This window comes from Helicoverpa zea, chromosome 11 (genome assembly GCF_022581195.2).
Source record: "Helicoverpa zea isolate HzStark_Cry1AcR chromosome 11, ilHelZeax1.1, whole genome shotgun sequence".
In the NCBI taxonomy this organism is placed as follows: domain Eukaryota; kingdom Metazoa; phylum Arthropoda; class Insecta; order Lepidoptera; family Noctuidae; genus Helicoverpa; species Helicoverpa zea.
Genome location: NC_061462.1, coordinates 12,481,464 through 12,506,218, shown reverse-complemented (window position 1 = coordinate 12,506,218; position 24,755 = coordinate 12,481,464). Strand labels below are relative to the sequence as shown.

The 24,755-nt window shown below is 36.2% G+C and overlaps 1 protein-coding gene and 1 long non-coding RNA gene across 2 annotated transcripts in view; both read right to left on the bottom strand.

Annotated features, from left to right (window-relative positions):
- The window catches only part of LOC124634406 (synaptic vesicle glycoprotein 2B-like), a 48,846-nt gene that overhangs the window by 9,055 nt on the left and 15,036 nt on the right, over positions 1–24,755 (bottom strand). The window lies entirely within an intron of this gene.
- LOC124634407 lies at positions 10,662–12,431 on the bottom strand. The gene is made up of 2 exons (XR_006984864.1): positions 12,335–12,431; positions 10,662–10,753 (listed from the first exon to the last, which is right to left on the bottom strand). It is a non-coding gene; the product is annotated as an uncharacterized LOC124634407 (long non-coding RNA).

Here is a 24,755-nt window from a genome sequence, read left to right as displayed (position 1 = left end):
GGTGTCTTCCCCTGTATAAATTGTGTTCATTTTTTGTGACTGACAATGGTAATTGCTTAAAATTGTAAGTTCTTTCCGAAATTACGCTAATTGCTGAACCGCTATCAATCTCGAACTCCAAGGATAGACCACTAACCGTCTCACACTCTGTCCTGGGTTTCGCTTTTTTGCACCTAATATTACAAAAAGGTTTTCAATAATTTCATAAATAAGTACCTGAAAGTATAGAACATTTTCGTACTGTAAAAAAATTTCAAAACAAGAAATTCAGCGCTACCAAATTGTATATTACAATTTACCCTTGAACGAATTCCATTAATTAGTATGTCACACAATACAGTTTAGTTTTCAAGGTCAATACGTATCAAAACGTACAAGTCCGTCACTGTTATCCACCCTTACAAGGTCGAATATGTAACCTTAGTGATAGGTAACTTGTAAGTACTACTGTGCGAATAAGTTTGTTTTAGAAGGCTGTAGAATAATGTTTTGTAACTAAAAACAACTTATATCTCCTGGACTATTCAAAGTAGCAAATTAGGTAGGTAAAATAGGCTGTCTTTTACATTAAAGTTCAGATTCTATCTACCTATAACTAATCAAGTTTTATCGACAATGGTTTCTAACCAAACTCTTAACCGTTGAAGAATAAACATACGTTCCTCCAGCCTAGACAGACAAATAATTAGCCCTATGTCGAAATAAGAGCTTCTAAATCATCAGCGAATTAGTTGCTTTACGGATAACATAACGCCCATACGAATATACGATCCCTTGAATTGTGTTACAATTTGTGTAACATAGTGTTACAATACTTTCAGTTCAGTAAAATCGGAAACATTTCATAAAAAAAGCGACACTACAACCACAATTTAAATATCTATATATAACATTTTCAAAATAAAACCCAAAACCATGACGCAATAACCCCATAAGAATTTTCAGTAGTAACATCATGAACTTCAAGTCGAAGCGTGGCGGTAAAATAGTAAATAAATAAATATTAGTGAAGACGTAACAGTCTATCTGTACATGCGCAGTGTCACGGGAGACTGTGCACTTTGTACTGCCCTTCCAAGCTATTTTCGACGTAAACAGCTCTAAAATTAACTCCATTAATACTTTGTCTTGTTTCGATGTTTTGATTAGATCATTCGTTGTGATTGTGTTCATGCAATTTTTGTCATCGTCGTCATTAAGCTATTTTAAAGCGGCTAATCTAACGTATTTATTATTACCTATAGAAAGATGCTCATTATAGGGAGTTATTTTAAGTCCCTTAAAAATAGGGGGTGAGATTATCCTTATCATCAGCCTTGAACGTAAGCACGTCTGGGTCCAGAAAGATGAGAAAGGGTCTTCGTATCATTAAATCCAGCAGTAACATTGATTAATGCAGTCACCTACTTATTACCTACATTTGACAACACGCCAAATACAAAATTCGGTAGGTATACGCGTAGTAGTGTAGCGTAGGTAGTGTAGACCCCACAAACCATATTTTTATCCTCAAATATTCATAGAACAAAATGTCATATTGTATACTTTAATTTCAGTAGGAAGACGCTCTAACCTCACCCAGGGCCACTCAATTAACCGTGGCCCGCTGAAGTAAATTGTTGGCAGAGTTTCCTCCTCAGATATCTGACGCTGCTCACGTCACAGCCCAGCTTTCATCTGTGCACGAGTTCGCTGGCTCTCGTCAATGCCAAGTGACTGGGTGATGAGGAAGGGTTAAAAGTCAATATTCGAGACTGTCGAAGTCCGTATGACACGTCAAACTGCTTTGTTTTTAGTGTTGGTCGACTTGGAAACTACTTTGGCGCTGATTTCTAATATATAGTTAGTAAAAGTTATTGTGTGATTTCAAAAAGATACTTCTCAAATGTAGAACAGTTCTAATAAGCGTATAACCAGAACTGTATTTTCTCAGATATTAAAGAGCATAATATACAGAAACAGGTAAGCATAATATACAGAAACAGGTAAGCATAATTTACAGAAACAGGTAAGCATAATATACAGAAACAGGTAAGCATAATATACAGAAACAGGTAAGCATAATATACAGAAACAGGTGAGCATAATATACAGAAACAGGTAATTAATTTCGACATGCTTTATTGGTGTCTAGGTTTAAGTTAAAACAAAAGAAGCTTTATCATAACAAAGAATACTTCTTACAAGACAATGAGACTGAAAGGTCTTATCGTTTCGGTCACGTATCGTACTCGTTACGTCCTTTGTAAATAAACTCCATTCTTACAGAAAACTTTGTTACAGTCAGTATTTTTCTATGGATAATGGGAAATGCACTAAGTAATACACTAAAATGTGCATCTGTTTCCACGTCAATAAAAAAACAGTAGGTAGTCTTTAGTTAGTTTCATAGGTATACAAGTATATAAGATTTTATAGATTGCAACAAGATAACAAAAGAAATCATAAAATGTTAAGAATGGGATACAATGCTTAATGGTGTACCATAAGACCTGGTACACACGGACTCGCTTTAAGAGTAACAATGGTGATTTTATCGCTGATAACGATAGCAACAAACAACACATTACAATGTCTCAATAAGAAAAACACAAGAAATAGCTAAATGTCTTTTTAAAACAAGACTTGCTTCTCAAATCCAAGTTCCAAGTCCAACGTTTCAATAATAACAAAATTTAAAATAAAAGTTCTTTTTTTTATAGTGAGTGTAAATAAATTAAACCTCAAGTAAAGGTTGTAAAGTTTATATTTATACACAAGAATCAAGAGCCAAACCTATTTATTAAAAAAAACACCAAAGTGCATTGACCCTCAAAATTAGAACAATCAAATGTCATATTAACGTAAACATTCTCATAAAGCAACAAAAAAATCTAGACGAAAATTCTTCAAAATAGATAAACAGTGGAAAATGAAAAATAATGAGTTTACCCTCATTTTCTGTTGTCCCGGAGACTTCTGAAAATAGCCGAGCAGTATGGCCAAGATGAGACGGTATCTGATAAAGACTTGGCAGTCACTCTTGTTTCCGGAGCGGGGAAACTATTGAAATTACTAAGTATTACTACTAAGGAATTTCGGGAGACAAATTAAAAGCGTGTTACCGATTCTGAGGTACTTTTAATTGTAAAAAAACTAATCTACTGTCTGACCCATCTCGGCGCGACATCTCCGGTGGGGCGACTTATCTACCTAAGTTCTTAAAATTATAGTCAGCACATTATACATGTGTGCGTACAGACTTAATCTAGGGCCGAAGGCTGGGTGGTCACCATAGCTCCTCCGACCTTAAGAGGGAAATTATCGGGAGAATCGATTTTAGATTGGTTCCGATAATTTTTCTTGAAACACGTGTATTTCAGCAATTTGAGCCGAACAACATAAACGGAAAATACAAAAATACTTAAAATAACTAAACCTAAGGTCACGTACACCAAGGACGCACTGAAGCTACTGTCCCTTTTATCAAAAACACTTTCGATCACTTCACTATGTTTTAACGAATACGCCATATATTTCACTTCGTCTAGATTTATGCCCTTCATATCAAGTGCACGTGTACTGGATAGCTGTGCGTTAGTGCGTAACTGAGGTAAGGCGATGATTGGTACTCTTTTCACCACATCGGACTCTATGAAGATACGATGATTAATGTGTATGCCATGAATCTCCACCTCACAGGGTTCTTCGATGGTCATCAGGTAAGTACCAAATACCAATTGTCTACTGGTCTCATCCTTGCATCGTTCTGTTAGTGTGGTCTTCTCTTCACTATACAGGATCCAGTTGTTGTTAGCGACTTGTTGGACTCTGACCTGTTCGATTTCTATTGGATGTTGTTTGCAAAGGGTAAGGTCGTTTTCGAAATTCATAAGCTGTTCGACACAGGTAAGTTCATAGAAGGGGATCCTGTTGTCTGCAGTGCAGAGGAAGCGAGCACCGGCAGAGAATGGTCTACACGGTATTGCGATTGGTGAGTATCTATTTTCTTTCGCCAATAGGTAAGGGTATTTGGGGAAAATAGCTAGGGTCTTATTTTCGGTGTCATGGAAAATTGGTAGGGAGTAAATCTTATAATAGTTATAAGTAACATTATCGGTAAGTGGTATCTCCATTATAAACGTTATTTGATTACTTTTAATAAATGATTTAACACATATAATCTCTTCTATTTTTAACAAGTTCGCTTCGGCGGGAGGATATATTAAGCTTTCATATTCGGATATTAATTTAAGATGATATAAAAGTTCTGAAGAATTAACAATTGATTGATGTAAAATAGAGACTCTGCTTAATGCAAGTGCAGTTTCGATTTCACTTAATCTAATAAATATAGTACGAAAGTTACTCATGAAAACATTGAACAACCCAGTTAAGTACGTCAGAAAAATCCAACTATTTTGCTGAGCAGTTAAATCTTTAATTAATGTTTCAATTTTAGTTAACCTGTTATGGAAGTTAATTGTATTCTGTTCAATAGTTTCAGTGGCATTAATAAAACTGTCAAACATTTTAGAGACCAATGTTAACCTTTTAGATATAGTGATTTGACCTTGATTCAATTTAGAAATGAGATTATCATACTTCAACGCATCATCATGATCCAAATTACCGGTAACAATTTTTATAATAGAGCCCAGTGGATTAATGAGTCCTCGTTTAGATCGTTTGGATGGTATAAGCTGTTGGTATTTTTCTACAGTTAAATCACGTATGGAATCTGTATGCATTTTAATAGTCATAATTTCTTGTGAGTATGATGCATTCCAATCAATTAAATTACAAAGCGCTTGATAGTTGGTAGAGATGTAGTTAAGGTCAGTATAAATTTGATCTAGGCTGATGATCTTTACAATAGTCCACTGATCAGTTTGGAAATATGCATGACCTTGTTTCACCGGTAAAACTCCTGGATTACCTTCAAGATTTTGCAGATGAAGGGCCAGCGACAGCATCGTGACTGTCATCAATAATATGCCGCACCTGTGGAGGACGTTTTATATTTTTAATAGGAATTTTGGTATCCCTTTCTCCTATTTTTATAGGTAAAATATTTTTATCTGCTTTGCCTGTTACTACAGCTTTTATATATCGGGGCTTATCCTTACTTTTACGCTTATTTATGTCTTTACCGAAAACAATTTCTCCTTTTTTAAACTTTATTTCACCTTCACCACCCTTACTCTCTCTATTCTTTTCTTTAATATTAACCATTTTGTCTGCTAAGTGTTCGTATAATGTTTTTATTCTTTTTGCATGATCTTTTACTAATTTTTGGAAATAACGTTTTTCTAATTCTATGCTAAACGGACTGCTTGAGTCGGTATGTCCGAAGACAACTTCAAATGGTGCAAGTTCAGTGACTGAGTGAATAGTGTGATTGTATGCCAGAACAGAATAAGTCATAACCGAAGCCGCATCAGTACATTGTTTTTCGTATTTGGCCAGTCTGTAAATTTCTATTATAGTGGAGTGGAACCTCTCAATAAGACCCATTGAATTGGGGTTATTAGGGGTTCCAATGTGGAAATCAATTTTATGTAAATTCAAAAATTCCTTAATTAGTTCATTATTAAATTCGGTTCCGGGGTCTGAGCTTATTCTTCTGGGTGTACCGTAATACGAAAAATATTTCATCAGTGCTCTAGTTACTTCGGGAGTTGATTTTCCCTGAGTTTCGATTGCCTGACCTAATTTGCTAAATGCGTCAATTATAGTTAAATAAGTTTTACCTTCTATACTAAAAAGATCTATAAATAGCTCTTGAAAAGGCGCGTCTTGGGTTTGTGTTAGTTGTAATATAGGTTTGATGGGTTTCCTATCATATTTCATTCTACGGCACCCATCGCAACTGTTTATGACTGCTGTTACAGTTTCCTGCATTCTATTCCAATAATAATTTCTACGGAGCCTAACTAGCGTTTCTTTTATGCCTCTATGACAGGTCTTTCCTTCATGGTGTTTAAGTATAAGTGCCTTTTGCTCTCCTTCATCTTCTACAAAAATAACTCTTTCTGTACATTCAAATAGGTTAATAGTTCCCTTTCTGAATAGTTCAATTATTATATTGCTAAATAGTTTCCGATGTTCATTCTCCTCAAAATAAATGAAATATTTTAATTTTGGCTGTATGTATTCCTTTAAAAAGTCCTTTACTAATTGCGGATTATCTTTTGGCAGGAAAACTTCTAATATCTTTTGTTTGTCACGTGACAGGTTCTTAACATGCATTTGATTTTTAAACCATGAAAATATTAAGATTTGATTCGGCTTGGTGTCGATCGCCTCATGTAAAATAGGTATACCGGTTGATTCTAATTCTACAGCGGAATGAACGGTTTCGTTCGACTTACTGGACACTGATCGTATTGGATACTCATTTGTATCGTAGTGAACTTCTCTAATATTGTCGGAAAAATCTATAGGACTACAGGTCATAGTTCGACTAGAATCAGATATCGTTACTGTTGATGAACCTTTACTATCTGCACATTCATTTAGATTTTTATCTTCCTTCTCATCAATATTAACTGCTAGAGACTGATTTTCGTCGTCTGTGAGTAAGGCATTGATTTTTATTCTGGACAGAGCGTCTGCATTTGTATTTTGTTTGCCGTTTTTGTGAATTAAATCAAAGTCGTAATCTTGCAAACGTAACCGCCAACGTGTGAGTTTGCTACTAGGGTCTTTAAGAGATTGGAGCCAAGTTAAGGGACGGTGGTCAGTATATATATAGAATTTTCTACCGTACAGATAGGGCCTAAAATGCTTTACTGCCCACACTATAGCGAGCAGTTCACGTTCGATGGTACTATAACGTGATTCTGTATCACTGAGGGTACGACTAGCATACGCAATGGGCTTGTCACTGCCAATCTGTCCTTGTGACAGCACAGCGCCTAGAGCGACATTGGATGCGTCGGTCGTCAGTATAAATGTTTTGTCATAGTCAGGGTATTGTAACAGTGGGGCATGTGTCAGGAGTTCCTTGCATTTGTTAAATGCGTCTATGTATTTCTGGTCAATAACAATTTTGTTGCGCTTTTTTAAGCAGGCTGTCAATGGTTGAGTAATTTTTGCAAAATCTTTTATAAAACGTCTGTAGTAACCTACAAGTCCAAGAAAGCTCTTAATCTCTGTCGTTGTCTTTGGTAACGGGTAATTCAATACAGCGTTTATTTTGTCGTCATTAGGCTTTAGCCCGTCTTTAGTTATAGTGTGTCCAAGGTAGAGCACTTCTTTGCGTAAAAATTCAGATTTGTCTAATTGAATTTTCATGTTAGTTGTTCTAAGTCGGTCAAATACAATTCTTAATTTATTTATCATTTCGTCAAGGCTATTTCCGTAAATTATTATGTCATCCAAGTATACCATGCAGTGGAGTCCTTGCAGACCACGCAAAATATTATCCATGGTCCGTTGGAAGGTAGCAGGAGCGGTTTTAAGTCCAAACGGCATTCTGAGAAACTCAAAATGGCCATTTTGCGTCGAAAAAGCTGTCTTCTGTCTATCCTTCTCTTCTACTTCTATTTGGTGGTAGCCGCTTGCTAGATCCAATGTGGTGAAGTACACACTCTTTCCTAGTTTGTCGAAAAGGTCATTAATATTAGGTAGGGGGTATTTGTCGTCTATGGTTATGTCATTCAGTCGTCTGTAGTCTATTACCATCCTGTATTTAATTTCACCAGACGCATCCTTCTTTTTAGGGACAAGGTGAACTGGAGCACTCCAAGGGGAATGAGATTCTTGTATAACATTTTCATGAAGTAATTTTTCTACCTGATTATTTATTTCGTTTTGGATGAAAGGTGCCTGTCTATAGGGTTTAATGTATATAGGATCTTCATTTTTGGTACGTATGTGATGTTTAACCTGATTAGTAAACGTAAGGGGGATTTGGTCACAGTAGAATATGTCCTTATATTCCCTACAAAGTGCATAAATTTTCTCACGTTCTTCGCCATTGGTATGATCGAGTCTTAATTTATCTAAATTTTCTTCAAGTAATTTGTCAATTTCTAGAGGAGTATTGGTCGTAGTAAAATTAATGTTGTATTCTGTATTTTCATATGGCGTTACTGTGAAAGGTTGGCAAATAGTCAGTTGTTTTGGGCAATCTGAAGTGTTTTGAATTACTGTAAATGCGTATCCACTATCACAGTTTACTAAAGCACTAGGCATTCGTAGTCCATTTCGAAATTCTTGGTAGTCAAGAATAGCGTCACCTGAATATTGATCTACTGGCAATTTAAATCGTTGTTCTGAACGTGGCTGTACAGTAATTTTATAATTTAAATTATTATTGATTATTGGAATACAAGTGGAATTCGTTTTTAAGATTCGTTCTTTTAGATCAATAATTGCACCTAATTGCTGTAAAAGGTCGTTACCTATAAGCCCGTCATACCGTGGATCTACTTCGTATACATAGAACTTATGCCAATCGTCACTAACAAAGGTAGGTAGAAGAGGAATTTCTATTACTTCATTATGTCTACTAGTAGCATGAGTACTAACCACCTGAAAATTTTCATTACGTATATAGTCGTAAAAATACTCATATGCTTTTGTAGGACTAATGAACGATCTCATACTACCAGTATCTATCATCATTTTTGCGTCTATCTCTTCTACATAAATATACGGTAGCTCTAAATTAGAGTCAAAATTTAATTCTAAGATTTCTTGTCCGTCGAGGCACTCTCCTGAAAATCCAGTGCCTGAATTTCATTTTCTGATTGTAATTCATAGTCAACATGAGTCTCGTCATGATAATTAATTTCATTTGAGTCACCATAATAGTCATCGTCATAGTTAGAGTAATAGTTATTGTAATAAGGCTCATAGTCGTCAGCAGACAATTCATTTAAATTGAAACCTTGTGGTACATTCGATTTAGGTTGGGCTGTTCGCATAGACACATCAGTAGTTTGCGTTTGAGGTTTTAGTATTTGTGGGGTATTAGAATTATTGGGGGATTTGTAACCAAACTGCTGAGGTTGCAACGGTTTATAGCCAAACTGTGGCGGTGGCCTGTATCCTAATTGTTGGGGTGGCCTGTACCCAAATGGTTGAGGTGGCCTATACCCGAATTGTTGAGGTGGCCTGTACCCGAATTGTTGGGGTGGCCTGTACCCAAATTGTTGAGATTGGGGTAAGTACCCAGGCTTGGGGCGTGATGTTAATGCATTTGGTAATTGACCTTGGGGCTGATTGAATTTATTCTGTGGAATACCGAAATTAAATTTAGGTGTGGTAATATTATTTGGCAATAAAGGTTTGTATCCCGCTGGCGTCATTACCAATTTTGATCCGAAACTGCTAGATTGACCGTAAATGCGATTCCTAGTATTATACTGCTCTAAGAAATTAACTTCCTCAAGTACTATACTCAAGGCCGCTTCTAAACTAGAGGGTGCCTTAAGCCTTACAATACGAACCATATTCTCTGGGAGATTGTATAAGAACACATTCAAGGCCGTATTGTTATAAATAATTGTCTTTGCACTCTTCAAATCAGTATCCTCAATCATGTTGACCTTGGACATCAATAATGATCGAACACTTTGGATTCTATTACAAAATTCTAAATAACTTTCACCGGATTTAATTTTTAAGGATTCTAATTCGATATTAATGCACGCTTCGCTACGCGGGTCTCCAAAATGTTGAATAAGTAGATCTTTAAAAGCAGACCATGTCACAATATCTTCACGTTCTGATAAGAGCGCTGCGGCGTCATCTCTCAATCGACTAGTTAAAACATTATAAACGTAAAGATTTTGTTCGTGGCTACCCTTATATCGGTCAAGGACATACTGACACTTTCGCAAATAAAGATTTAACTGTCTTTTATCACCATTATACAAAGGTATTAATTGAATAATTTCTTTGGGTATTTGTTCAATAGTCACTGAAGTCGTCATGTTCACAGAGTAGAGAACGGAACAGATAAAACAATTCGTGAGAGTACAATTGACTATGCTATGAAACACACAAGATAACACAATTCAAACATAACACACGTAAATCAGAAAATAATTAGACGCAAAATGTATGTAATAGTTTAGGTAATAAAATTAAAAATATTAATGTATAAAATATATATATTTTTTTATATTAGGTGTAGAATTACATACACTTTACTTATTACTTTTAATAAAACACATTTATAAAAATATCAATGCAAAGAATACACTTGAGATAACAATTAATTGGCGTCTCTGAAAGTTTAACTACTCTATGTCGGTTCTATTTATAGAACACAATGAGATAAGCCAATAATCTAAATGAACACGTTATAATGAGAGAGGTTTAATCTCAAAATAATGTAGGTATTAAGTATTGGGGGATAGAGGAACATGGATTGGCGAAAAAATCACTCACCAGCCAGCTGCTACTCTAATCCTTGGTATTCCTTTGTTTGCCCACACGCACCAAGAGTAATTTATTTGGTTCGTCGGATTTCACTCGTCCTTAAATTCCCACAGCTATCGTGCAGCTCGTCCTCGAGACACGCGACGAATTTAAAACCGCGAAGAATTTAGGAATATAACAGCGAAATCCTACCGGCTGCGCCACTCTTGTTTCCGGAGCGGGGAAACTATTGAAATTACTAAGTATTACTACTAAGGAATTTCGGGAGACAAATTAAAAGCGTGTTACCGATTCTGAGGTACTTTTAATTGTAAAAAAACTAATCTACTGTCTGACCCATCTCGGCGCGACATCTCCGGTGGGGCGACTTATCTACCTAGTTAGCGTCAGGAACGCCGTCACAATTCTCCGATCCTCTCGAAATACATATAGAGAGTTGCTACCTAATTGCTACCAGCTACCATTAGTTGCTACCAATTGCTACCCTCGTGGTTTTGAAGATATTCAGCATCCAAAGGTGACAGCCATTCTGATATCAGGATGGCTGTCACTTTTCCCAGTGTGAAGAAACGGCGCAAAAGTATTGAGTTTTTTTTTCACCCAGAGTTGCTACCCAATTGCTACCCTCCAGAATTAAATTTTGGGCCACAACGATTCCCTGGATAAAAAGATATTTAAAAAATGAGTTTTTATGCCCTGCCAAATTAAATTAGCAAGCAGTCAGTTAATACAAATGAGTACTTTTGACGTAGGCGCTATCTATTATAATCCGACAGCTGATATAAATGCGGCCGAAAAGTGAACTAAAGCAAGCCACCATCTTTGAACATCATTTTTGATTAGGTGTATTTATAAATGTTACCTGTTGAATGAAATTTCCCGAAATGCATGAAAAAAGTATTTATTATAATTACCTCAGCCTTCGATTGTTAACACGAAATAATTCAAAATTTATTAAATCATGTCAGGGTATGATATACACTCTTTTGCAAAAAAAGCGGGCACCTATGCGAAATCTTAGTTTTAAGGACTTTATGTGTGTTTCAAAGGGTTTTAATGATTGTAGTATATTTCTAGCATCAAAAAGGTTAGCCAAGCATGCGTGAGAGTGTATTCTAAATTTGAATATTTTAAAATTGCTAAAAAATTGGTAAACCTTGTTTTGGACTAAACGCTGGCAGAATGTTCGTCGGTGTTTTGAAAATTTTTTAGTCCTTAAAACTAAGATTTCGCATAGGTGCCCGCTTTTTTTGCAAAAGAGTCTATTTTAAGTCAGTGACTGAAATAAAAATATTTTTTAATAAAATCAATATTGTTTTACTGTAACCAAATCAGTTCATGTTTTACGTAGAGTTGGGTATGATTTTTACACGACTGGCCTTACTGGATGTTTTCGTATTAACAATCGAAGGCTGAGGTAATTATAATAAATACTTTTTTCATGCATTTCGGGAAATTTCATTCAACAGGTAACATTTATAAATACACCTAATCAAAAATGATGTTCAAAGATGGCGGCTTGCTTTAGTTCACTTTTCGGCCGCATTTATATCAGCTGTCGGATTATAATAGATAGCGCCTACGTCAAAAGTACTCATTTGTATTAACTGACTGCTTGCTAATTTAATTTGGCAGGGCGTAAAAACTCATTTTTTAAATATCTTTTTATCCAGGCAATCTTTGTGGCCCAAAATTTAATTCTGGAGGGTAGCAATTAGGTAGCAACTCTGGGTGAAAAAAAAACTCAATACTTTTGCGCCGTTTCTTCACACTGGGAAAAGTGACAGCCATCCTGATATCAGAATGGCTGTCACCTTTGGATGCTGAATATCTTGAAAACCACGAGGGTAGCAATTGGTAGCAACTGATTGTAGCTGGTAGCAATTAGGTAGCAACTCTCTATATGTATTTCGAGAGGATCGGAGAATTGTGACGGCGGTCCTGACGCTAACTCTACCTAAGTTCTTAAAATTATAGTCAGCACATTATACATGTGTGCGTACAGACTTAATCTAGGGCCGAAGGCTGGGTGGTCACCATAGCTAGTCTGACAATTGTTATGATGGAGACTAACATGTTATGTAAATAAAGGTTAGCTAGCTTTTACGGAGAGTTGGTTTTCTTAAAATTTTCGTACTTTGGAGGGACTTTTTAGTTCGGATGAAAACCTATTTTATAACATTAATTATTTAATCATCGGCACATACGTTTACATCATTTGATACTTACTAAAAGTTTTTAATCAATTAAATAACACAGACCTATAGAACAAATTCAATTTCACTGGAAATTACAAATATTTGAAGCGAATAAAAGGGATAAATATTCGGATTTCCGAAATATTTTTCTTTCTCAACTTATAATGATACTTGAACTTATAATGACTGCTCAGGTTAGGTATCTCACATTCACACAAATATTAACGACATCAAGCAATAAAGTGCAGTCCATTAATTCGCGAAGTAAATACGAAGCTCTTCGTAACTGTAAACGGAATCATAAACTCATAAACAAGTCATAAACTGCAGTTTACGATCATATACAAATGACAAGGAGTCTGACATCTGTAGATAGTCGTTTGTTTTTGCTAGACAGTTTTAATTGGGAAGGCTGGACCTAGGAATAGTACTTCCATTTCGGTTAAAAGGTGCATATATTTTAATCAATGCTATCTTAAAGTTTTATAAGAAATAGAAATGTTATTGTCAAACTCACAAAACCCTCTTGCATGGATTTATCTAAACTAAGTTATACAAGACGTTATACACTCAGCGGCACGGAATCTGGCCCAAGCACATTTGAGCCTTATAACCATTATTTAAATGAAAAATCTGAATTTTTATTTTTAAATTGTTTAATTTACTAATTTTCCAAAAGAAAATGACTAACAAACAACAGAATTGTGAGGATTTTCATTAAGTTTCATTGAGTTAGAAAACAGAGTCCTTTATCGCAATAATCACCATAAACTTTTTAAATTCAACATTTTTAACAAAACAGAAAGTTATCGGATTTTAATAATGGGTGTTTCTTCCTCTTGATCTGATGACTGCCTGCATACGATCTGGCATGCTCTGGATGATGTTTTTTATCTCCACCTGAGAGATCTCCTCTCAGGTAGCTACCAGCGCGGTTTTCAGTTTACTAAGAGTCCGTGGTGGGTTACGACTTGCTTGGACCTGTCTTTTAAGCATGTTCCAGACATGATCTACAGGATTCATGGCTGGGTTTCTTGCAGGCCAGTCCAATTTTTTAATACCGACCTCGAACAAGTAATCCGTTACGCAAAGAGCTGAGTGAGATCGAGCATTGTCCTGCATTATACGAAATTCTTCCCTTCCTATGAATCCCTGACAGGGTAAAACATGATTTTGAAGGATCTCTTCAATACACCGCACAGTCAGACGACTTTCGAAAACCAATAATTCAGTACGGGCTTCTGAACTTATGCCTCGCCAAACCAAGATGGACCCACCATGAAAACCGACTGTTTGCTTGGTAGTGGTGGGAAGAAACCATTCTCTGCGCTTTCTCCATTCACATTCACGGCCGTCTGGAGCTCTTAAGACGACTCTGCATTCATCGGTCCATAAAATTTTACTCCATTGGTCATGCGTCTTATTTGCATGTTCTCTTGCAAACCTAAGTCTTTCTAGGCGATAGTACGGGAGAAGTTCTGGGCCTCAAGTTGGTCTTCGAGCACGCAGATCCCGTTCCTCCATCCTTTTTCTTATTGTGCGCTTGCGGACGTTGACTCCTCTTGCTGTTTGCAAAGGCTGGCGTATCTCTAACGCAGTGAGAAACCGATTTTTCATTATTGCACGTACGATAAATCGGTCGTCGTGCGCCGACGAACACCTTACACTCCACTTTCTGGTCTTCTTGTGTAAAGGCCAGTCTGGTCATACATTTTCTATGCATATCTTTAACTTCTACGCGGTGCACTTAAAGTTTCAACCATCTTCCGCTGCTTCCGCCCTTGACGTCTTAGCAACACTATTTGAGCAACTTGAGCTGCAGTAAGGATAATTTGAGATCAAATTGTGAAAAAAAGAGAAACAAAAAACGATCATAATCATAATTTTTTTTTGGCACGTGCTTAGTACTTCGGCAATTTCGATTTGAATTTAAACTTAACTTTCTGCTTTGCGTTCCAACAACGGAATCTGTTTCTAGTGTTACAAAAGTTAAACAGACACTCATTTTTCTGTATTTTAATTAACAATTACGAAAGGACTGACAATATGTCATATGAAATTAGAATTTACAACAGCTATCTGGGCTGATATCTACTTGTATTCGTTTGGGCCAAATTCCGTGCCGCTGAGTGTAGTAATAATTAGCTTCTGCCAGCGGTTTCACCCGCATCCCGTGGGAACTAATTCCCGTACCAGGATAAAAAGTAGCCTATAGCCTTCCTCGATAATTGGGCTATCTAACACTGAAAGAAATTTTCAAATCGGACCAGTAGTTCCTGAGATTAGCGCGTTCAAACAAACAAACAAACAAACTCTTCAGCTTTATAATATTAGTATAGATTTGGCTGCTTGAGTGTAAAAAATATAACATATTCATAATGAAAATAACAAAAAAAAAATGAAAGTCGTAGATTTTATTTCCTCCAAAACTTTTAAAAGTATTCCAGTATTTTCAATTATATGTGTTGTTATTTATCTATCGGCTTCCCAATTATCTAACAATTGGGTACGTTTTATTTTGTACAAATGTATTTTTTATAGTTTTAGTAAGAGTCATAAAGAGAAGATTGATCCACTTTTTTTGGCACCTAGTTTAATAGTTTTCATCAATGTCACTAAATAGGTCAAATTCTTTATAACTGCCGAAGTATTTCTTTTTATGCAATTCTCATTGTTACTGCGCACATTTTCTGAAATTATTTTACAGTGGAAACGTATTTTTTCAAGAAGTTTAAGTAACGTTTTTGGCAAATAACCCATAGGCACAGCTGCGGGTCTTCTACTGTTAAAACCACCAGATTACCTCTATTATTTTATATTTTCCACCAAATGTCCATTATGGTATGCAATTAATGATGAAAATATATTTCGAGTGATTTTTCCTACGAGATGAACGATTTTATTATCATTTTTTGAAAAAAAAGGACCAAAGCAATTTTATCCGTCATTAATTAACAACACCTATTAATTAACCAACCAATTAACATATCTATGCTCCAATTTCTCAATGTCAGCTCAAGGAAACTTCAACTAAAATGTTCGGAGGATATTTCCTTCATTTGTTATTTCCTATAAATGTTTATTTGTTCGTCTTTTTGTTCAGAACGCGAAGAATTTTCGAAGCTGTATTTCTTTTAGCGATTACATACAAAATGTTTTGCTTTTGTCTGCAGATTGTTGCAGTATGATGTAATTTTGAAAAATAGGTTACATTGAACTGTGAACTTGACTGAAAATCTTACAACTACACTAGGTAACGTAAACGTTTTTTATTTTATATCTTTTTCTACACTAATATAATAGAGGAAAAAATATAGGTACCCTAAAAGTTCCAAAACCACTGAGCGATTTGAAAAATTCTTTCACTTTTCCCGAGTAACATCAGCTATATTTTATCCCGATACGGGAAGAATTTCCCGCTTATAAAAATTAGGTCATGAATCATCATGTTTACTATAAAACATCACCTAAACCAATAACAGATCTGCCCACTCTTTGCTTTCCAAAGTTCAATCCAAAATTTCACCAAAATAGACCACCGCTGTGTTTTATACAGGCCGTTAACAATTTATCTGTGTGCCCGGGCACTAATGACGGACAGGTGAGGTCTTTGAACCCAAATATTTATAAAGAAACTAGATTTCATTCTAGTACATATTTTTGTTTATTTTTCAGTGCAAAGATACCACACATTACAAATACTAGAATGCCGTTCTTAAATCTAGTCTTTCCTAAAGTGAAAATCTGCTGGGTTGTCGATTTCAGACAGTGAAAGTTTCTTCAGGATTTCAAATCTAACGGGCTACCTGTAAAACTGTATATCATCAGCTGCCGAGCCTTTTCTCATATAATTGGTGCGGCTTCCAGTCCAATCGCATGCAGCTGAGTGCAAGTGTTTTCAGAGTTCCGGGCAAGCCAACACACCTTGGGACAAACTCCTCATGATAAGATTGTCACCCATCCACGGACCTACCACACCAAGCTTAACTTCATGATCAATCGACATATGCGGCTGTCACTTAGTCACGGGCTCTCTACACGCTTTATATGTAATAATGTATATCTACAGCGTAAAGTGTACACGAGACAGACAATTAAGCTATATCTCAACAGCCTAGCCATAACGTCGTAAACTGAACCATATACTGTAAATTGAACTCTTGATGTCACCACTCCAGAAACTTTCCGTCTAATGAAAAGCTTAGGAAAGTTTTAAATTGAAACAAACTTAGTTTAGGTAGGGTTTCTTCGAATTATAAACTTGCTATACAGGCATTTAAAGTCACATTTTGACTAAATGAACAATCGCAGGAAAAATTGATGATTTCTTTTTTTAGAAGACTGAAGATTAATCTTGGCTTTATTACAAACTAAGGAATTTGTAATTTAAAAACAATGAATAACAACAAATATTTTTTTACTAATTTACTTGCTTTAAGCGCTGAGACCGAACTATACTAGGTCCATATACTATGTTCTAATATGTATCTACTCAATTGTAACAGTACTTAAAGAGCGCTTTAGGGAATTACCTATAAAAGTTATTTTTAGCAATGGAAGCAGACAATCTATCGTAGATAACGTTACAGGCTGTCTCGCACGTCTCCATTAATCGATCGATTACGATAAAAACGTAACACAAATGACCAATGTTAGATATGGGAAAACTTTTAACTAGGTAAGAGAACTTTGTTCGTTCATCATTAACAACACTTCTTTAATAACTGGTACTGATGCAGAGATGCAGTAAAGTGTCACATTATAATTCTTGTACTTTCAAACAAAATGACACTTTTCTTGGTAGCAAGTAGTCATCTTTTTTCACTATACTATTTCGTATTAATATCTTATTTATCATCAATAATAGTTTTCCTTATTCTAGTAACATGTGTATTTAAAACATTTCTAATAAAATCAAGTAAACACTATCCATGCTTCCCAATAAAATAATATTCTAACCACATAAATTCATTCACTTCTAAATAAGTATAGTGTTAATTAATGTAACAAAGAAGTGGATACTTGTGTCATTTGTTTTGAAAACAGTCGCCAAACACGGCACTATGTGGCGCTGGCTATGCGTGGAAAACTACTCCATGGAATCGCTCTACCAATAACAAATTGTGACTGAAGGATGCATTGAGACTGTCCGTATATTCAGACATAATACTAAGTCATGTTTTGAAAAGAGTTTTCAGTGTATTATTTCTAAAGTTGGAGTTTGCTGTTGAAGTTGCCCTTAACATGAAAAAATCTTGAAAAGGAATATAGATTGTAGATATTTGGCAAAGGTCAGTATGAATTTGAAGGATTCTGTATCTCAAAAAAATCTGGTCATTTGGACTTCGCACTGTCAAAGAATACTACTCTGAAGTTGGTTAAAATAAGTCGGAACATTCGTTACAACGTTCGAACAATTAGAAGCCAGAAGGTCTAAAAATCAGTCTTATAAAGAGGTATCTCGAAGCTCGAGTAACTGGGTTGACGAAAGACAGTTACTTCCATAAAACACTGGTACTCTGCTTCATTTAAACTGTAAGACAACCCTTTCACAGTTTTTTTTAAAGCTAGGCAGATGGTGAATCTAGAAAGGTCTATCACATCAAAACTTCATGTAGACAATATCCAGGAAGCTTTGAAAGCTATCAATACCTTTCATGACGTATCAGTATATTGTCGATACTATAATTATCTGATATCGGTCAAACAGTAAACTTGCCGGTTTAATCTGCTTCATGTCGGAAAACTGTCGGCTGTCGGCTTATATTGCGAATTATGTCAATGCTCTGGGTATCTATGCTTAGTCCTATCGTAAAATAATAAAATGCATTCTTATTGTTTTATATACTACTCTTTGTCTTCATGAATTTGTCAGCTATCGTATATATCCATGGTAGATCTTAGGTACTTGTCCTTACGAATATTAGTAGCACAAAAGTAGCTGTATCCGTGTGCTTGTCACGTTTTCTCGCCGAACATCAGAACGATATAAATGAAGGGTGCATAGGCAGTCTAAAGCCTGAGAAATTACTCTACTTCTTATCCATATGCGGGAAGTATTTCCCTCGGCACACAAACGGAACCACGGAGAACAGTTAGATAGTATAAGTGAGGAAGAACGATTGACGAGCCAATTGGTATAGAGGTATAGTCACAAATTACTTTACTTAAAATGTATCCCATCACGCGATATTCAATCTACAGAGCTATATAAAATAGGAGCTGGGTGCGGCTAATCGCTGTATCATAATGGTTCCCGTTAGAAATATTGTTACATCCATCACTTTGTCAGTCAAGTGGGCCATGATGGCAACACTGACACACTAGCAGTAGAAATTCTACTTTGCCTAGTATATTGTAAAAATTATAATTATTTATTTGGTCATTCTAGAAGGAAATGAAGCCAAACGCAATGCCAGTTACCCTAATAAATACAATTAGCACGGTTTTGATTACCAAATCGTTACCATTTTTAGTATACTAGCTGACGCCCGCGACTTCGTCTGCGTGGGCAATTTGGAATTGTCAAAATACTACTTATGCCGTAGCGTAGGTGTATTCTTTTACATAACAATATAATAGGATTACCACTTAGCAGCAGCACGGGTTGATCAATCAAGGTGGTGTCGACGATGTGTGACTATTTATCTAAACAAAAGAAGTAAAGTTTGTGACGTTGAGGAAATCTCTGGATCTAGTCAACCGATTTGGAAAATTATTACGTAATTCTCACATAAAACAAAGGTCTGACAAAGTTGTCATTTGTACATTTTCTGCAGCAGCTGCGACAAATCAGGAGCCAGAAAGTCTGTCAAACAGTTTTACTTACCATGGATAACGCGGTGTCTAGTTCACTGGGTTGAAGAGATCAGATAGGCACTCCAAGTAAACATTGGTACTCAAAAAGATTCGGTTTGACTGGAAGCCAACACCCACACAATTGAGGAATAGCTGATGACTGAGTCATCAGGCAAGCGCATAGTTTCACTACTTGTGTTTCGGGGATTTTCTGTGCACTCACTCACTATGTTATGTTGGAATTCCACCGAAATGTTTGCATTAGTTCACGATCAGGTAAAGTATACGTCCGAGAGAGTAAGGGTCGGTTCATATCTGACGGAAAATGCGTCGAGCGTATTGTAAATGTATGATCGACGCACTATATAACGCATCATCGGTTAGGTGTGAATGATTGAATGTTTTATTGTATATTTGTCTGTTTTGGCGTTACGCGACCGAAAATACGCGACGTATGTTCGGTCATATATGAACCTACCCTAAGTCCAATTCGTGTGTTGGCACTTGAAGCCTGCAGTTCTTCCAAGATTTTCAAAATGTACGCTCGCAATTTGTCATTTCTTGGTGGAGCCAGCAGATCAGAAGAAACATAAGTGCTGTGTATACTGTGCGTCACTACTGCACAACCGTAAAATTTCGTCTTTATAAATAGCACAAACGTTCGCTCTCTTGCGGAGGACGTTTAAATACCATATTATGTGTCACACGTAGGTAAACAGGACAACAATATATTATCATCGAACCGCTTTCAAAGATCTGATGAGCGAACAGACCAGAACTGACTTGATCGCCTCGAGAAAATCAGAGCTCTATGAAGCGATCATTCGCTTTGGTTCCTACTGTTATTGTGGTTTCTGAAAATGTATTCAATTAACCAACGATGAATATAATTCTTAGCCGGCCAACTCTTTTGACTTCTCGAAAATCATAACGTTGGTTTTTGTGCAATGCACAAACGGAAATTCGATATATTACACATTCGATATTCACACTTCTACAGAATTGATATTAAAAGGTTTGACAGCGGGCTATAGTAGCGTAGTTAAACTAACTGAAACCATCTTAGTGATCCTTCAATAAAGTTAGAGAAGCGGGTGTGCATGATGAACATTAAGAGTTGGTAAATACGTGATGAAGATGACCTAATTCATTACTATTCTAATTTGTTCATGTACCACAAAACTCAAGTTAAGGTGGAGAAAAGGATTACCAAGCTCCCAAAGGCCTGGGCATTTGCAACACGTTGCATGGCATCCTGGAAAGTTACGTAATTCTCAGCCATCAGTTTGAGCAGCGTGAGGGAGTGTCAGGCTTTGGCCCTAGTGGGCCTCACAGGGGTTTGCTGAATCTCCTTGAGGTGCGCGTGAAATAACGGGTCTCCCAGAAGCCAGAAGGTCGATGACCCACTCAAAACTAATCGCTCACGCCTACGGTGGCCGGGAGTCGTCTCTCGACATCCGGCTTTCGTGGTGTCTTACCGCAGTGGCTGGGATGAGAGTTGGGAATTTTCAGTCGCTCCGCCGCCTCATTCTTTGTCATCCCATTTCTTCTCGCTCCAGATCATGGTTTAAACCGGGGCCGGGTGCGATAGGTCGCACAGTCCGCACAGTGGTGACACCCGCGCGCCACCTCCATGAGATCAGAGTTGGGAATGTATGTTTGCAAAAACTAATAGAACATTTAGCGAAAACATGTTTGATAGTAACATGTCTTTGTAACTGAATAATATAAATGATATAAACGTAGCTATATAAAAGGTGTTTTTTTAGACTCAGTCCGTGGGTCTGACTGTGACTGTTCGTAATTGTGAACGGTGTATTTGTGATATAATTCTTAGCTCGATGATTTGTGATCAGAAGTTGAAAGCAAGTATGTCTCTGGCCTGCGACGTGTAATTTGTGCGTTTTCAGAACGAACGAACTCTTGTCTTCTGTTGACATCTTGTTGACGTATTGTGACAGGTAGTTATTCCCATTGATGTTAATTTTAGAAGTGACACAATGTTTTCGGTCGTATTTTGCCTACATTCTTCATTACTCAAAAAGTATATTAATAAGGACCTTCTATTTATATGTAAGTGAATTCAAAATAATGTAATATATTAAAACCAGGAACTTATTTTTAAGGATGTTTGAATATTAATTACAATGTTTTTTTTTTATAATAATAAAATCTTAGACTCGCAATGCACTTTCAGTGTGATGCATGTTTGTTATTGGATGAAATGAATGGATATTCATGTTTATGAGAGGTATAGCTTATATTATGTCAGAACAACATATGTAGACTTTTTAAGAATGTGGGGAAGTTCATAATTTCTTCGGGACGTGGGTGCCGTTCCCATGGGAACTACTGCCCGCACCGGGATAAAATATACCCTATGTTACTCGCAGATAGGGCTGCCATCCGTCCGGGTTTCCCCGGATTTGTCTTCGTTTGGAGGCCGTCCGGGGGCCGTCCGGGCGGGGTTTCAAGAAGTGTCCGGGGAAAACCCGGACATTTTTCATGTAAGGAAGAACCTCATTGAATTTAAGTATATGTTAATAGTAAATGGATTACAAATTAGGTATTATTTTGTTTAAAGAAAATCGTACTCGTTCGGGGAAAAATGCGATTTACGCCAAATGTCCGGGTTTTTTTTAATGTTTGTCCGGGTTTGGCGAAATTCGAGATGGCAGCCCTACTCGCAGATAATGTAGCTTTCTAATGGTGAAAGAATTATAAAAATGTCCCTGATGATGCGCTGATATTTCTTGTAGTGTTTTTATAGTAGCGAAATACACACGTTGTCATATAATTTTTTCTTGAAAGTAAGAACATACCATGACAAAGTGAAGTCTGTTTTCATTGATATTTTACCTACTACCAGTTTTATGGCACATCTGTTTCTGCATGATTTTCTTCATCTATAATTTTAGGATATCATTTCTTTAAATTCAGTTTTTTGCTCAAGTTACTTATAAAAGCGTTATTTTCTATGTAAAGATTGATAATAGGCCGATAAACTTACAAAGTTCAACATTCAAATATGTGTCATTATTGCACCCGCTGTTGCAGAAACGTTAACAGAAATTATCGTTCATTGCTCATCCCCCGTAGGTGATAGCGTGATAATATATATCCTATATGTTGAACCGGCCCCCAGGTAATATTCATGCAAAATTTGATTTAAATCTATGCAGTACTTTTCGAGTTCAGTGAGACCAAACATACAGACAAACAGACAAACAGACATACAGACAAAAATTCTAAAAACTATATATTTGGGTTCAGAATCGATAATAGATCACCCCCCAAGTATTCTTTTAAAAAAATATTCAATGTACAGTTTTGACTTTCCTATCATTTTATTATATGTATAGATAAAATAAAATCTCTGTTTTAATTTCTAATTACTGTTAAATAGTATTAATTTTGCGCATCATTTTTCGATTGTTCTAAAACATCTACAATCAAAAATCGCTTGAAATAAAACAGCACTAGGATTATTGCGCAACAAAAAAATACCAGCTAGGTACAATGGAGTTTTTACATAACAGTGTGTAGCTGTAATAAATAACAAAGAACCAGATGAAACTACAAAAGTATCTTCAAAAGAAACGGCTAAATAAAAGCTACACTTTGATCGCAATGACAACGTTTGTTTTGGCGGCAAAACTTATTTTTGGTGACGTTTCACGGCCATCTTGGATTGCGGACAGTCGGCCACAGAGTATATATGGCGCTTTGTACATTGTTGCATGAAATGATACAAGACATATTTTGCATTCCAAGTTAATTTTACGCTTGTTTTTATCAAGCGCGCGAATTTTTCGATCTCAATTTTTAAACAGGTACTGTTTAACGTAGTTTCACCCACGCCCGAGGCAACTTCTTTTCCATCCCCGAATAAACCATAGCCAATGTCACTTAGGGATAATTCAGCTTGCCAACAGTGAATGAATTTTCAATTTGGCTCAATAGTTTCGGTGCCTTTTACGTTGTTTACAAGCAAACCAAGAAATCTTCTCTATAATATTAATGTACAAGTAAAGATTACATCACTTCATTGATCACAAAACATTTAACTTAATTAGCTTCTTTTCTAGAACGATCCATTTGATTCAAGCAACAAGTATACGTACACATACGAAGCGCAACAGGTCCTGAAACCTTAAAAACTGCTGTGTAATGCGTTTCATTACTGAAGCTATATCAAGGATTTCAGTATCATTGCTATTAATAGAACACTGGTGGAATAAGGCATCTAAGTACTAATATAGGTTTTACAGTGCTGTCTATCATGTCTAGACTGCACGTAGGTATTGTAAAAATATCTCATTATTTTATAGACTTAAGGTAAGATTTTTGTTTTTAGCTCTTCTCAATAAAGAGCAATCCTAACTATGAAGAAGAATTATATCTTTCTAGTTTACCTATAATTTAACATCCCCAAAGGCATGCATGTTTCTAGGGTATTAAACAATATTATTATCATTCCACGTTACCTTTACTCAGTTGGGAAATGTCTACTTTTATTCAGTTCAAAATCAGTTTCCCCACACATTTTGAACTACAATCTTCAACCACCAAATACCATAAAGAGACAGACATCTATATTTATCAAAGACAAACCTCGAGTTACACTAATAGCCGGCCTTGCCCCATAACCTTGATGACGTCACGGGCCCACCCCTAGTTAGCTAAAAGCTTACGCTTAATGTAATGAGTGTAGTTATGACCACCTAATGACTGGATGATTGAAGGCCAGCCTTGAGGTGAAGCAAGGTCTACCTGACATCGGATGCTAGTTAATTACGGGCTTCGATACGAATCTTTAACCCCGGAAATAAATGGACTTCTAATTTTATTGGTGACAGGCGTTTTAGCTAAATTGGTTCGGTTTATTCGGTGGTTATTGGTTTTGTGCGGATTTTGTTATTTTACTGTGGTATTGACCTGACATCTTTTATGTGATTTACGGCCGTTCTACACTTAAATATATATGAGACATTGGGTCTCACACAATTTAGAAATGACCTGTAAATATTTAAATCTAGATATTAAAACTACATCTCTCTGGCCACTAAAATAGTACAAATAATACTAAAGATGTACCAATGAAACAGCAAGGAATAATTTTGCACCCTGTACTTCCGGGAAAAATCTTATAGGTGTTTGTGGCACCCAATTTTTTTATGATTGTCGTCCCAAAGTAATTTTTTTTAGGCCAGAGTGAATTTCCATACAACTTTTAAATCCTGTAATTTATAACCCCCCATATTAACGTTCCCTCAAATTCTTTCGTCTAACAACTTCCCCATAAGACCACCATACCATATCTTCGTACAATTTTCACCCTAACACGAGGTTGTCACGCATGGTTTTCCCAAACACCATGGA